We start from the raw sequence: 14,875 nt of genomic DNA on the forward strand, positions 1-14,875 counted from the left end.
ACATACATTATGTAAACATGCAATTTAAAGTATATAATAAGAACAGGGACTATACAAACAGGTATGTATAGGTCCCTGCTAGAATTGGGCAACATCTTTCAATCAAGTACATGCTATGTTTTATTCTTAAACATGACACAGTTGCTTGACCTTTCACATTTGATCAATTCAAAATTAATAAACTTAAAATTGAATAAGAAATACCAGATGTTTTCTGGTCACGTTTTGTGAAAATAGTCTAAAAAAGATGTATTTTAATGCGAAAGACAATGTCATGGTAAGTGGAGTATTTAAAAACTATAAAACATTTGACGGATTTCACATTTTAATGTTGTTTTTTTTGCAATCAGGTCAATATCAAGGTGTTTAAAGTGTATTCTTAATGTTTATGTTGGGTACTAATCAGTTCTGATTATGATGACTTCCTTAATGCATACATATGTGTTACACTGTGTAGTCCAACTAATTTAGGTAAAAAGTGGACAATGTTATTCCATTGTGCATCTATCAATATCGCTACTTCTTTATCCATTGCAAGAAAATAAATGCCTGGTAAAAACATGACATTTATATTTAATATCTTTGCAATTTTATATTGCATATTATATAAGAAATGCTATTATCATTCTATATGTATATTGAAAATCGTTACAATAACAATGAACAGCTCTATGCAACTGGATTTGCTTGTTTTACTTATAAATGTAGCACTATATTTTGACATTTTTCTGATAATATTTTTAATATATACTGGTATGTGCTTCTAGAATAATTAAATATAATATAAAAATTAATATCTCTTAAAGTAGAACAGTTTTATAGTGCTTTCTTTCTGTATTATTTAAGTTTTAATTACCATACTTTTTGAGCTTAAATGAACATAACCATCAAAGCGCAATGTATGTCTATATTGTTCCAATGAATCAATAAATGCAAACGGTAAATATAAATGTTACTTATTCACAATTATCACAAAAATCATTACTAACAAAAATATACACCGGCAATTGTGTGTAAGATTAAATACAGGACTTCCATCATCATGAAACTCATAAATGTTGAAATGATATTCACTTTGTGTTAAAAACTTCAATGATTAAAATTTCTAGTATCCGAGATCATACTTCGATTTCAATGTTTCAACAGTACATTAAAAAAAAGTTTTTTTTACAAAGGAACACATTTTAATGTTTATCCCATAAACGTAATTAATACCTTTAAATTTTGTGAGTAGCTGGGCTGGTTTTCTAGAATCTTCTAACATAAATCTAAAACTAAATTTGACTTAGATGGACATTTTATATCAATTTACTGTGCCAAATTCAACAATTTATGCTCTCAAAATGAAAAATGTACTTCACTGCATAGAATATTATTTACAGTTGCACAAACAATGCCAGAATCATGTACATTGATGTGAAAAGAATTGGTGATTTTCTTAGACAAACTGTTAATTACATATTCAGAATGTATAATTGTAATATTCATTCGTTTTTTAGTACCAAAGCGCGTTTCTCTTACTTTATTATTTATAGTAATTGCATATTTTATCATTTTGACTGCATTTATAAACTGTATCATTTTTTGAGTATTTACAATATCAAATTTAACAATTAGTTTTGATGTAAAATCAGTTTTTATATGCAAGTGTCTATTTCACTTTCAAATTATAACAGCATATTATACATTATTGAAAAGATTATTCCAAGCTTGATGTCATATTCCAACTTTGCATTGTGTATTTAATTGAACATTGTATTGAACTGTATGGGAAGCTATATTGATTAAGTAATGTATCTATCTATCTATCTATCTATATATACTGTCTAACTCCCCTTTCGGGTATTATCGACAGGTGTGTTGTATTATACAAAATGCATTATTTCTACCACAAGTATACCATATAAGGCCTATTGCTACTAATTAGGTACTGTATAAATTTTATTCACTATTATTTATATTAAATTCAAGTTTTTAAGGCTTCATCTCCATTCGTTAGATACTGATGGGAAGCAAACAGCATAAAACCAGAACAGACTGTGAGTTACTCGCAAGCTGTTCTGGTTTTATGTTGTTTTCACATAGCAATTTCCACTTTAGCTCTGAGAGGGAAAGGGTTAACATACTGATTTCCTAGTAAAGTGTAATTGTGATGATAAAAAATACACTAGAATATTATTAATGCTGGAAAATGCTGAAAAAATACATTCTTTCTGTTAAAAGTGTGTCTTGTCTCCATTTTTAAGTGTATTGAACGCACACTAAATGTAGAAAAATACAATGCAATTACTGTTGCATGAAATGTGCATTAAATGCACTTTTTCTTTTAATTATATGCTTAAGTGCATTAAAATCATCTTTAAATAACCTTTTATTCCCCCGGATCGAATGATCGGGGGGCATATTGTTTTTGGCCTGTCTGTCTGTTGTGTGTGTCTGTCGAAAATCTTAACCTTGGTCATAAATTTTGCAATATTGAAGATAGCAACTTGATATTTGGCATGCATGTGTATCTCATGGAGCTGCAACTTTTGGTGGTGAAAAGTCAAGGTCATCCTTCAAAGTCAAAGGTAAAATACACTATATGATATCATTCGTATGAATCATGTGTTCTGCTTGAAAAAAAAATCTGCCACTTCTGTTTTGTTGTATGAAAATTACCCATAAAATTCATTTGAAAGCTCAAGAGATAAATAAAAGCATGCTACACCCTACTCCTTTTAACATGACTTGATGGTAATAAGTTCCCAATTCTATATGGCCAAGGGCAAATTTGCAGATTTGACAAGTCTGAACTGGGATCCAAGAGGCAGAGTCTTTCCTTATACTTGTATTTAATTTAATTTAAGATCTGATCAAAATTTTGCTCTTTGGCAAATTTAAGTTGGTCACAGTATTCAACTGAAGTTTTTTCACTTTGTAGTTATTATATTTTTATAATTTAAATATCAGATAACATCTCTCTTCAAAAGTTTAACATGATAATAGATTGCTTGGTGAATTCAGAAACAAGATCAATGCATCATAACATAAAATAATAAAAATATGTAAAAATGGCAGTTAAAAAAACAATAGATTATCTGCCTTAAATCTGAGATGATATGGTGATGTATTGGAATTTCTCTTAAAGATAATGTGTCCCGTAATTGTATAATTGTATAGTCACATCATGAGTGGTGTCATAATACAATTTAAAGCCTATAATTTACTAAAATTTACTATAATTAAGTGACAGTATAACTGATTTGGTTGTATGCACATGCAGATATATCATGTTTTGTGCTTAGGACAGTGGCAAACAAGAGCACCGCATAGCGGATGCCAATGCTCGGCTGCGGGTGAAGTTTTGAATAAATGAAAGCTTTTCAGAAGAATATTAGAGGTCACAGTGACCCTGACCTTTGTCCTAGTGACCCAAAAATAGGTGTGGCATGTAGAACTCATCAAGGTGCAGCTTCATATGAAGTTTCAATGTTGTAGGTGGAAGCACTGAGATTTTAGAGCCAATGTTAAGGTTTAAGCAAGCAGGACAACGAGCTGTACATACACAGTGTGTTAAGGCTTGATAAGCATTATAATTCAAATAAATTAGATGTTTGTTATATTTTTAATTTAAGTTTAATGTATGAAATTTTCTATGGAGCATACTCTTATTTCTTATTATTGTTATTTAAAGTAATAAGAATATTACTTATATCTTTTGTTCTTTTCTTACATTTGTACAGATTCAGCATTAATAACACATTGTTTTTGTATTAGTCTTGTGAGACCTATATTAATTAAGAAATCCTGCTCAGTGCTGGAAAATCAAGAATCTGCTTTACCAACCAACATAATTATATATTTAAAGAAAAAGTGTGAATAAAGTAAAGTAAATAATAACTGTCAAACATGATTGTGTTACCTTGCCACTTACCGATATTGAAAGGCTTTTATTACTTTAGTTTTTTGCCAATTTTTTTTTTATTGAGTCACAGTAAGAAAATATTGATACAGGGAAACACCTACATGTAAGTCACCTTTTAAATTAAAAATGTATATCACTTTTAAAAAGTTAATGTTACATTACTTCAAATTGCAATCAATTTAAACTAAAATTTACAAGAGGGTAATATTCATTTTGTAAAGAAATAAGAAATGACTGTGTATTTAAAATGCAGTTGTTGTTTTTTTACAAATATTTATTGGTTTATTTATTCTATTATTCTCTTATTTTTTTATGTAATACTCTCACAACCAAGTTTAACAATACTAATGTAGTCTATTCGGGTAAATGGACTTGTTACATGCTTTGAGTTTCATTCTAGGGTTCTTATAGATTCTGTCTGGATTTTCCAATAAACAATAGTGGACAGAGGGCTGATTAATTTGTTATTAGAAACCCAAATGTCATAACAAAATCAGTTATTTAAATACCCTTTGTAAATTTTCTCTTAGAGTTAAGAAAATATTTCATATTTATACTAAAAATAAGCTGTTTTCTTCCATAGTATTGCTTTTACAGTACATGGGCGGCTTTCTTAAAAAGTGTATGCATAGTTCACAAAATATTGCATTAATAATTTAACTAAGATAATTTCTAAATACCTTTAAAACTAAAAAAGTAACTCGGTGCAACATTTATTAACTCAAAGATTTAAAGGAAAAACTAAAAGAACAATAGCAACTATTTTTTCTAAGTTAACTCATATTATTTTACACATGTTCACATTTTAATTCTCGGATCAGTGCAAATATCACATGTCAGTTTAACGTACTAGTAAAAATGCATTTGTATCAAAAGAAAGTACATGTAATCAAGTGTGTTTTTAGTTTCATTTGTGCTGCTACAACATCTTTGACAAATTTTGTTCTGAGGAGTACTCAGTAATATGAAAATGTTATTTCATTGTAGATAAATGTACATGTAAGCTATTTATTTTTATATTAAATTTGATTAAACAATATCATAGTAGGGGTTGCAGTGCTCGAGCTCGGCGTAAATCGAAGGGCGCCGAGCCCTACCCTCCCGAACCTCCGCCCTGCCCCCCCCCCGAACCTCCGCCCTGCCCCCCCCCTCCCCCCCCCAAAATTTTTTTTTTTTTTGTTTACATATGATTATTCATAAATCTCTTATTACATTGTAATTACTTTAATCCTCATTGTAGAGATTATATTTGAATGGTTTAATATTAATGGGAATAATACAATTATTTATAACATATAAATAAACATGCAATAGGAAGCATTTCAGAAACACCAGCGCGCTCGTACGTGCCCTTTTCACAAAATACTGCGCGTCGAAAGTGCCCTTTTGACAAAATACTGCGCGTCGAAAGTGCCCTTTTGAATAATAAGCCCCTCTGCCCTTTTCAAATCCTAGCTGGAGCACTGGGGTTGTATTATTGGATAAACCAACTTTTTGACACTCCACTAATATTGAGCTGATTTTTTTAATGGGCAATATTTGGTTCCAAAGAAGACCTGTAAAAATAACCTAAATTCTTTGCTTTTTTTTCATAAGAATAATTGAGATGCACTGAACTACAGTACCTTAACTAATTTACTTCCAGGTTAAACCAATCTGGTTGGACAGGGACATTAAATTTCAACTCTTGTGTCGTCCAGCTTGGCCATAGGGTTGTTTAAGAAGCTTACAAAACATAATTAATTGCCCACACAATTTTAAAATGTGTGTGTTTGATATTTTTGCTTTATGAAAATGTAATGAATACTTAAAAAAAAACAAAGTTGAAACACATGATATATGTTAGTTTTACAACATACGATGACCACGGACTTGTACTTTTGACCAGACAATTAGAATACTTGAGATGGTTGAATGGCAAGTCTTGGAAACTGGCCATGAAAAGTTAATGTGCATCTAGCTGTGTTGACAAAACGTATTAACAATATTGGATAAATGCTTACCACAAGCTTGCTCCAAGAAACTTGACTTCGAAGATGATTGTGTTTTATGTCTTAAGCACTATAGCTATGTGACACAAATCTGTATTGTTAGTTTCATAGAAATACTGCTGACGACAACTCGAACCATGGTTAGAATTTAAAATACAAAGTTATAGCTTTTACAGGGTGCCGCTACTACAGAACTTGGATATCCAAATTTTCCTTGTTCCGCTCCAATTCCCAGGACAGAGCGTTCATAACTTTGGTCTTAAATCGAGGCAATCTATAGTCTAACTGCACTGCATACTTTATGTATCGCGTTCCTAAGTATTGGGCATTATTTGCACTTTGTTTTCCTTCAATTGACAGCTGTCGATGGGCGCGGCCATTTTGCGTGAAAGAAGTCCGAAAACAATCTATCCGGACTTTTACCGATCGAAGCACAAATTCACATACAGGCACTGACCTTCTTACATACTATATGCTCGCAAGATAGAAACAGTATTGAGTGGGCGCTACTCGAACGTCAGATTAGCTTTAAATCAGTTGACAGCTCATCCTGGTTCATACAAGTTCAGCATATAATGTGGAAGTACGAGTTGGGGACTGTTGCTGACTTAGCTGACAACACACCCAAGAAGGGAAAATGGAAGACACGTGTACTCAAGGCGGTTCATAGCTACTGGAGTGATCAAATAGACAGTTTAACACCCTTATATTCTACATTGTTTTTCCTGAGACAAGATAAGTATGTGCCTGGTAAGATTCTCCCTTTGCTCTCATTGGAATATACGGCCAGAGAGTCAGAACGGTTAAAAACAAAGGTACGGTTACTCACAGGGACTTACATGCTCCAAACAAAACGTAAGAACTTTAACCAGTATGACATAAACCCAACATGTCAGATGTGTGGTGAAGAGAACGAAACCGCAGAACATTTTGTGCTCAAGTGTAGTGCCCTACATAGTGTTAGACAGTCAATTATGGTAGACATAGAACGACAGTGGGGGGCGATAACAGAGACTTCATTTAATACTTTACCCGTAGACGAACAGCTCTACATACTCATCAACAGTTGGCCAACTTTAAAGACTTTCCTGAAAACCCATTTGTCTTCAGAATTTCACGAGTTTGAGAAGCATTGTGGACGGTTGTTGTACGGTCTGGACAGGACACGTCAGTTGCTCTTGGTGACCAATGCAAGCCAGCGACCACCCCGTACCAAACACACACAAAAAACAAACTAAAGAAGGGCATAATTCTTAATTAAACTGGCAATAGTGTTCATTGGGTATTTTTATTCAAGGCAATACAATTCTAATGTATGTACAGAAGCACTCTCCGGCCTTCCGTAAATTCATTTAATGATTTATTTTTATTTTTATCTCATTTAATATTTTAACAACTAATGAAAAATCGCGCGTACAGTTCTAAGTCGCATATATTCGCGATTAGTGGATAGACTTATATTCTAGTGAAAGGTGTGTGATTTAAGGAGTGAATAGTGTGAACGTGTAATATAGTGTTTATATTCGGTGGAGGATTATTCACTGTCTACAAACGATTGTTTGGTTCCTCTACAAAGGGGGTTCAAGAAGAACACAGAACAATGGCGCCCACGTTATACCAGAGGCTTCCTTATGCAATAAAAAGCCGGTTGGATCCCAGAGTGCTTAGTTTTAAGATATACAATTTCAAACAATGGTGTTGTCATATTGATTTTTTACACATTTTTTAATGACTACAGTACATGTGTATCGGATAACGTGGGGAAACATGTAGCAGATTGTTCCTTTGTTTTAATCATACAATGGTGATGGCATCGATTTTTCTTCAAAAATAGTTTTTAAATAACCCACACATATGAAGTAGCAACACCTGTAGCAGATTGTACCAAACAAAGCATAGTCAGACAAAGGCATTGCCCTAGATTCTCCAACATTATATTTTTAATTACGTAGATCTATGTCAGTTGACGTAGGAACATTGTAACAGATTGCTCGAAAAAGTTCTCTTAGTTAATTACAATTGTATAAGTACTAATAGTAGTGATAGAAAAAGTAGTCTTAGTGGTATTGGAAGTAGTGGTATTATTGGTGGTTCTTATAGTGATAGTGGTAATGAGGAAGTAGTGGTAACGGTAGTAGTATTTGTATAAATGGTAGTCGTATTATTTGGATTAGAGTTAATATCTGAATAGAAAAGGTAGTGGTAGTAGGTGGTGGTGATGGTGGTGGTGGTGGTGGTGGTGGTGGTGGTGGTGGTGGTGGTGGTGGTGGTGGTGGTGGTGGTGGCGTTGGTGGTGATGGTGGTGGTGGCTGTGGTGGTGGTGGTGGTAGTGGTGGTGGTGGTGGTGGTGGTGGTGGTGGTTGTGGTGGTTATGGTAGTGGTGGTGGTGGTAATGGTGGTGGTGGTAATTGTACTGGTGTTGGTGGTAATGGTGGTTGTGGTGGTGGTGGTGGTATTGGTGGTGGTGGTAGTGGTGGAGGTGGTGGTGATTGTGGTGGTTGTGGTGGTTGAGGCGATGGCGGTGGCGGCGTCAGCGATGGAGGTGGCGGTGGAGGTTGTGGTGGCAGTAGTGTGTTAAAGAATGAATCGTTTCTACAAACACTGATTTATTTTGATTAGTCTATCTATATAAATTAAGTTTCAACATCGACAATATAAGAAGCACACGAACATTTAAATAAGATGAACATGTATACGAAGTCATCAACGCTTAAAAAAGGCACAGAATAGCCGTACATGCAAGCTAAATGCGCATTCTTGAAATGTCTTCATTATCGGAATTCCCGATTTCTCCTATAATGGCCGATCTTGTATCAAAAGGCATGACTTATATTACATAATTATAGTATGACTTTTACTGACTAAAATACATCTTGATGAAAGTGTTTAAAAATACTTCTTATTTAACTTTAGCCAGAGTTCAAGCAAATACAAATATCAGCATACGTTGTGCGCTTTTGGTTTATATAATGCAATAAATGTTGTGTTGCTAACAGTAGTATGTGTATAAAGTCTATTTACATGTTAATGTGAAGGAGCGTAACTCCTTTAAAAGTAAATCAAACATAGACATAAACCACTGAGACATAGTACAGAGAGCACGAACAGCAATTATCTTATTATTCGTCTGTAGCTTTTCCCAACCTCCGCGCAGACATTTGATTTGAACCAGCATAGCTCGATCAAATCCCTGCCGTTATAACCAGCCACGTGACGATAGCCAAGCCACGTGGTACAATAATTTCTTGTTGTTATTTTTACCTATTTTTATTTAGTTAAGTTTTTTATGATGAACCTAAACTTAAACACTGTTTTCAAATGGTAACTGCAAATTGAAACTACTTTTCATAATATAATACTTAAACACACAAAAATCCTTCTAGATTTGGAAGAGTATTCTTGTCATGGCAGAGATGGTATGTGTGAGCATGGAACGACAACCCTGCATGGACATTGGCTATGTCCAGACTTTGCCTATTATTATAGCCTGTACCCATGTGAAGCATATCACTGCAAGTGTTGAAGTTATTTCAATGAACCTGTATTTTAAAAATTGAGTATAGACCATTACTCTCTATTGAAAACATTAGCGTATTTTTGTCTTTTCTTCATTGTTTCATACGCCGCGAAAAAGTATAAGTATGTATTGGATTATAATACAATTTCTTACACTGATATTGCACATGAAAATGAAGGGCAAGACAAACAGCCTAATCATTATGAGTATATTGTGTAGTTATTGTCATTTGATAGTTATTTTTGCGCAGGGCATAACTTCATACTGTAATTGGCTTGCAAACATTTTAGGTCGAACAATGGATTTTATGAATTCACATGATGACACTTTATATTTCGATAAAGGGAAGTTTATTCAAGTGCATATTACAAGAGACAAAACTCTGTTCATAATGTTTAAAGAGCTGTTGTTCTTTGATTTGTTTCGTTTACAATCTATAATTTGATTACAATTAATTACATTGAGAAGACACTTAATAGATCTACAGAGGAAATTATTGAACATTGCGGATAAACCTGAATATGTTTCGGCTTTTGAATTTATTAGCATTGTTATGTTGATGTTGATTTTTTCAAATCCGTATTACACAATTGAATAATTCAGACTTAAATATTATCAAAGAGGTTCCCAAAAAACTTGTTTATGGAGTATTTTTTAATATATTATTTCTAAAGTACTTGCTCAAAACATACTCAAAAAATAAAAATAAATATTTTAATGAAAGGGGGCATCGAGCTTTTGTTTGTTCAACAAATAGCTAAACTATGTCTGTTCTTCCAAAATGTAACAGTCAATATCAGTTTGGGAAAAATCAAACATTTAGCGACATTCGGTTCTAAGATTGGCACATCGTGTTATTGATGGCAAAATTGTTCTTTAGAATTTAGACCTGAATAAAACGTAGCTCCGACGTTTAGCCACAAACGGCTTGTTTATACGAATAAGCGAACACGTGTGTTACAATAAAATGATCATATAAGAATGACGTTTATCCCATCATCAGGCGTGCATTGTAAACCACTATGGAATATATTTACCTTTATTTCGGCAATGCTAAAATATAGCTGTCACGCGCGGTGGGGGATGGTCATATTACTAAGAATCCATTATGTATACACCGGTCTAACTGACCTGTGAACTAACGCGAAAGGAATTCTGGGTGGCACTTCTTTAACAAGTGAAAAGTGAAAGCGAAAGTAGGTCAGGTAATCGTGCTTCTGATAATCGCTATCAGTCTTAAAAGAGATTCAAAATCACATTTAAACATAATTAAATTACATTTCTTTTAACAACATTTCGTTTTAAACACACAATAAAAACGATTTTTCTTTCAATATTAACATTTTCATTCCTACGCAGAACTATTTTGGCGGAAGCATAATTCCCCAAACCAGGGGAATGTGATGCGTCTTAGTATAGAGGTGACAATAACGTAGTGACGTCACCATCTATGTATAGAATGCTAAGAATCAACTATAAGTAATCATTTTTAGTAAAATCGAATCAGATTCATCAAAACAAACAAGTTTGATACCAAGATGTTATATATTTTAAACATAAAATGCAACAAAAGAAGCAAGAAAGCATTATTTTCAAATATTAAGTGCGCGTACTCATGACGTCATTATTAACACGTCATACGACAAAAGTCATATTATTTCCTGTTAAAGCTGAAGTTTTTTAGTGTTGTTTTCATTATTTCTATAAAATCGGGGACGTAGAGGTATGATAAACAGAAAAACAGGTTAGTTCCTGATCTTTTTGTAATATATTAGGCTCGGCAGAGATAAAATAATAAAACAATGTTTGCTTAACATAATTTTGGGATTTTCCGTGTAGTTCTATTTTCCTATTCTATTTTTAAAGAAATAATTTACGACTCATAAAATTTATGGCTCGTGGTTCAGATTTTCTAAGCCTCGTAAAATAAACGTCGCTTTATTCGGCACCGACCTAGTATTCTATATTTCTCACAGGATGTCCCGTAAGTGTAGTGGTTGGTAAAGGCGCTTCTCACATAGGTGACCCGGGTTCAATATACGATTGGCGAATGGATTTTTGTTTGTTTCCAAACAGGAACTCGGGCTAATTTGAACCAAATTTGATGAATACAATATGTATGATTTTGTAACCACTATGGTTATGGTAAGTTGCATCGGTTGTTGTGTTACTTACCTTTATTTCACACTGGGTCACTTTCATCAACCATCTGTTCGGCATCGCCGCCGTCACGTATTCACTGCTGATACGGCATTACCGGAAGGGGAACCTGGGGAGCGTCGCCCGCCGCCTGGGCAACATCTTAAAGAGGCTGAGCATCCTGGGCGCCGCTTCCGCCGTCGTAATCGCCGGCTACCTTATCCTGTATTTCGTGTATATTGACAAAAACATCGTGGATACCCATCAGGAGCTGGAAGGACACGTTTGACTGTGAAACTTCCGTGGATAATGGTGCTTGTGTTGTAAGTGTACGCATTTGCGATTATGAACAGTGGTGCTTATTGAAACAATTTCTGCTACAACATCCAAACAAAACAGAATTATTAAACAGCAAATACTTAATTTCTAAAATACAAATTCAAAAATAATACCTCTGAGATATAAAGTACATTGTGGTGTGCGTGTTAAGGGAAGTGGGTATTCTGTTGTTGTTGTTGTAAATCATCAAATCATGAATATCTCGTTACTTCGATCACGGAGCGTATATTGTCATCTAGAGTCCGTGCTTCGATTTTCGTTCAGAGCAAAAATACGGTACGTGTTAGGGAAGTAGCAGTTTCCATTAAGTTATAGGGGAGGTAAACACTGCGAGGCGATTTGCAGATAACTTTCGCAGAATCACCATATCGCATATGCTTTCACCATATTGATGACATTAGGTATACATGTATTAACGCAAGTAATACTATTTGAATCTTTTTAAATATAATACGAGAATATTAAATTGTAAATTTGAGATATTAAAACGTTTATAATTGAGACTTGCATACAATTTCTTGAATATAATACTGTTAAGTCATTCAACAACCCAAACAGAAAATACCCATGTGTTTTTGTAGTGGAATTTTCAGACGGTAGCGTACACTTATTCACTTTTCAATATATTATTAATAATTGGTATATTCATACATAATTGATACCTAATTGTAAGAATAAATTATAAATACTTTTGGGCAAAAGCACCTGTTTGTGAAGATATTTTAACAATCATTTTTGATTGTAAATTACAGAAAAATGCCAAAGACATCTTTCGCATATGTGGTAAGACATCAGCTTATAATGTTATAACAAAGTTGTTGATTTTTTAAGGAAGTTTTCGTTTAATACCAAATTAAAATGAGCCGCACTCTGAAAAACTAGTTTCATACGTCAGCGTGAAGTATCCTCCTCTATACACTGGGGGCTGACGAGGTCAAAGCGTAGTCCGTTTCGCTACGACGTCGGGTATATGTTTTACTACGAAAACATGGTGCAAATACACTACTTAATCAGGCGAGTTTCATATTTTCTGGTGTTTATGGATTAGAGAACGGAACATCCAGTAATGGTAGGTACTTATTTTCAATAACAAACAAATAACAAATGCGCGTAGTTGCAACCTTTAAGTTTATTTTGAGCTAAAATCGAATTATTTTGATTTGAAGAAATGCATAAGGTGGTTATTCTGTTAAAATAGCCAATTACGGTAACTTAAATTAAATAAAACAACATTTTACTTTGATTCAGTGTACATTACACATTTTAAAGTACAAAACAGGTTAAGAACATATATTTTAATTATTCAAATGCTTTGTTTCGAACGAAATTACAAGTCGCTTTATGTAAAGGTTTCGCACAGAGTATGTATTGGTTGCGCAACGAAGTACAAATATAATGTATAGGTTGCTCAACGAAGTTTCTGTATCCATTTCAGGACATATCACATGCAGTTTGCAGTTACTGCAGACTGCCATTTCCCAGTGCAAAAGATGCCGTGCTTCACTGTGCGCATGAACATCCAAACGAAAAGGTTGAACCCGGTGAAAGCCTGCAGAGTCCCGGTAGAGCCCCGGTAAACCGTCACTACGCCGGCACTCACCGGGGTTATACCGGCATCAGACCCCGGCAGAGCTGCGGCAACGCCCCGGTTTAACCGGGGACAACCGGGGTTCCACCGGGAAAGTATTCAAATGTTTAATACCTCCGGGATGAACCAGGAGTTACCGGGAAGGACCGGCAATAACCGGCTTGGCACTGGAAACAACCGGGACTGCACCGGGAACAACCGGAACGGTACCGTCAGAGCACCGGTTTACTTATGTAACGTAGCTATACAGGGACTCTGCCGGCATTCACCGGGGCTCCACCGGGGCGTTGCCGTAGCTCTGCCGGGGTGTGTTTGGGCCCCGGTGGAGCTAAGGTGCCGTCCCGGTTGTTCCCGGTACAGTCCCGGTTGTTCCAGGTGCCACGCAGGTCGTTGCCGGTCCTACCCGGTGACTCCCGGTTCATCCCGGAGGTATTAAACATTTTAATACTTTCCCGGTGGAGCCCCGGTCGTCCACGGTTCATCCCGGTGGAGCACCGGTTAATCCCGGTAGGGCCCCGGTTCATCCCGGTAGATGCCTGATCACGCACTGGGGCTCCGCCGGCATCATAGTGAGACTGGGCCTTAACCGCATTGTAACACGAGGTAAATTTACCGGCCGTCATGTACGCAGTTAACAATAACCTGTGACAGAAACCCACTGCCACACCTTTACAACAATATATTGATTATGCAATTGCGGATTTGTGCCATTGGGGTCCTACTTTCCACACCTTACGGCTGTTACAGGTGTGGATTTTACAGGTACAATCATGTATACGAACATGAACTTCACCTCAAAATTAGTTGACGATAACCGATTTTCAAGAAAATCGCTTTGATATATACAATGTAAAAATCAAAATCCGTATGAGATAAATAATGATCGAAGTTGGGACATGGGATTTACTTTGACATAAGCAGAGTTTCGAGATAAGCGAGTTGGGGATAACGAGAATCGAATGTCATTTGTTAAAGAGTACCGTATGCTGAAAACCTATCGTCGGTCTCTATCAAAATGAACGGATAAGGGATTGTCACAAGGGGAAGATGCGTCATTTTTATTGAGACCGACGACATTAGGTTCTCGACTCTCAACTGTCATCTTATATATGGATTTTCGATTTTAATCGTTTCCTTTGGCCTAGTCGTGAATGTAATTATATCATAATAATGTGCATTACCATGTCGACTGTGCGCTTCGGATCATGTTGTGCCGTTGTTACTACCTCTGTCTCAAAGGAAATATCCAGCCATTCCATGACTCTGTATTAAATTTTTTTTTTCTTTATTTTGCCTTTGAGAGATAACCAATACGTCTTCTGTGAGAAACGCATGCACGCTAAAGCGTTGTCGTAGCGAGGCATATACGTATACTGTCAGAGACATGATCATGC

The sequence above is a fragment of the Dreissena polymorpha genome, chromosome 10 (genome assembly GCF_020536995.1).
Source record: "Dreissena polymorpha isolate Duluth1 chromosome 10, UMN_Dpol_1.0, whole genome shotgun sequence".
Taxonomy (NCBI): Eukaryota; Metazoa; Mollusca; class Bivalvia; order Myida; family Dreissenidae; genus Dreissena; species Dreissena polymorpha.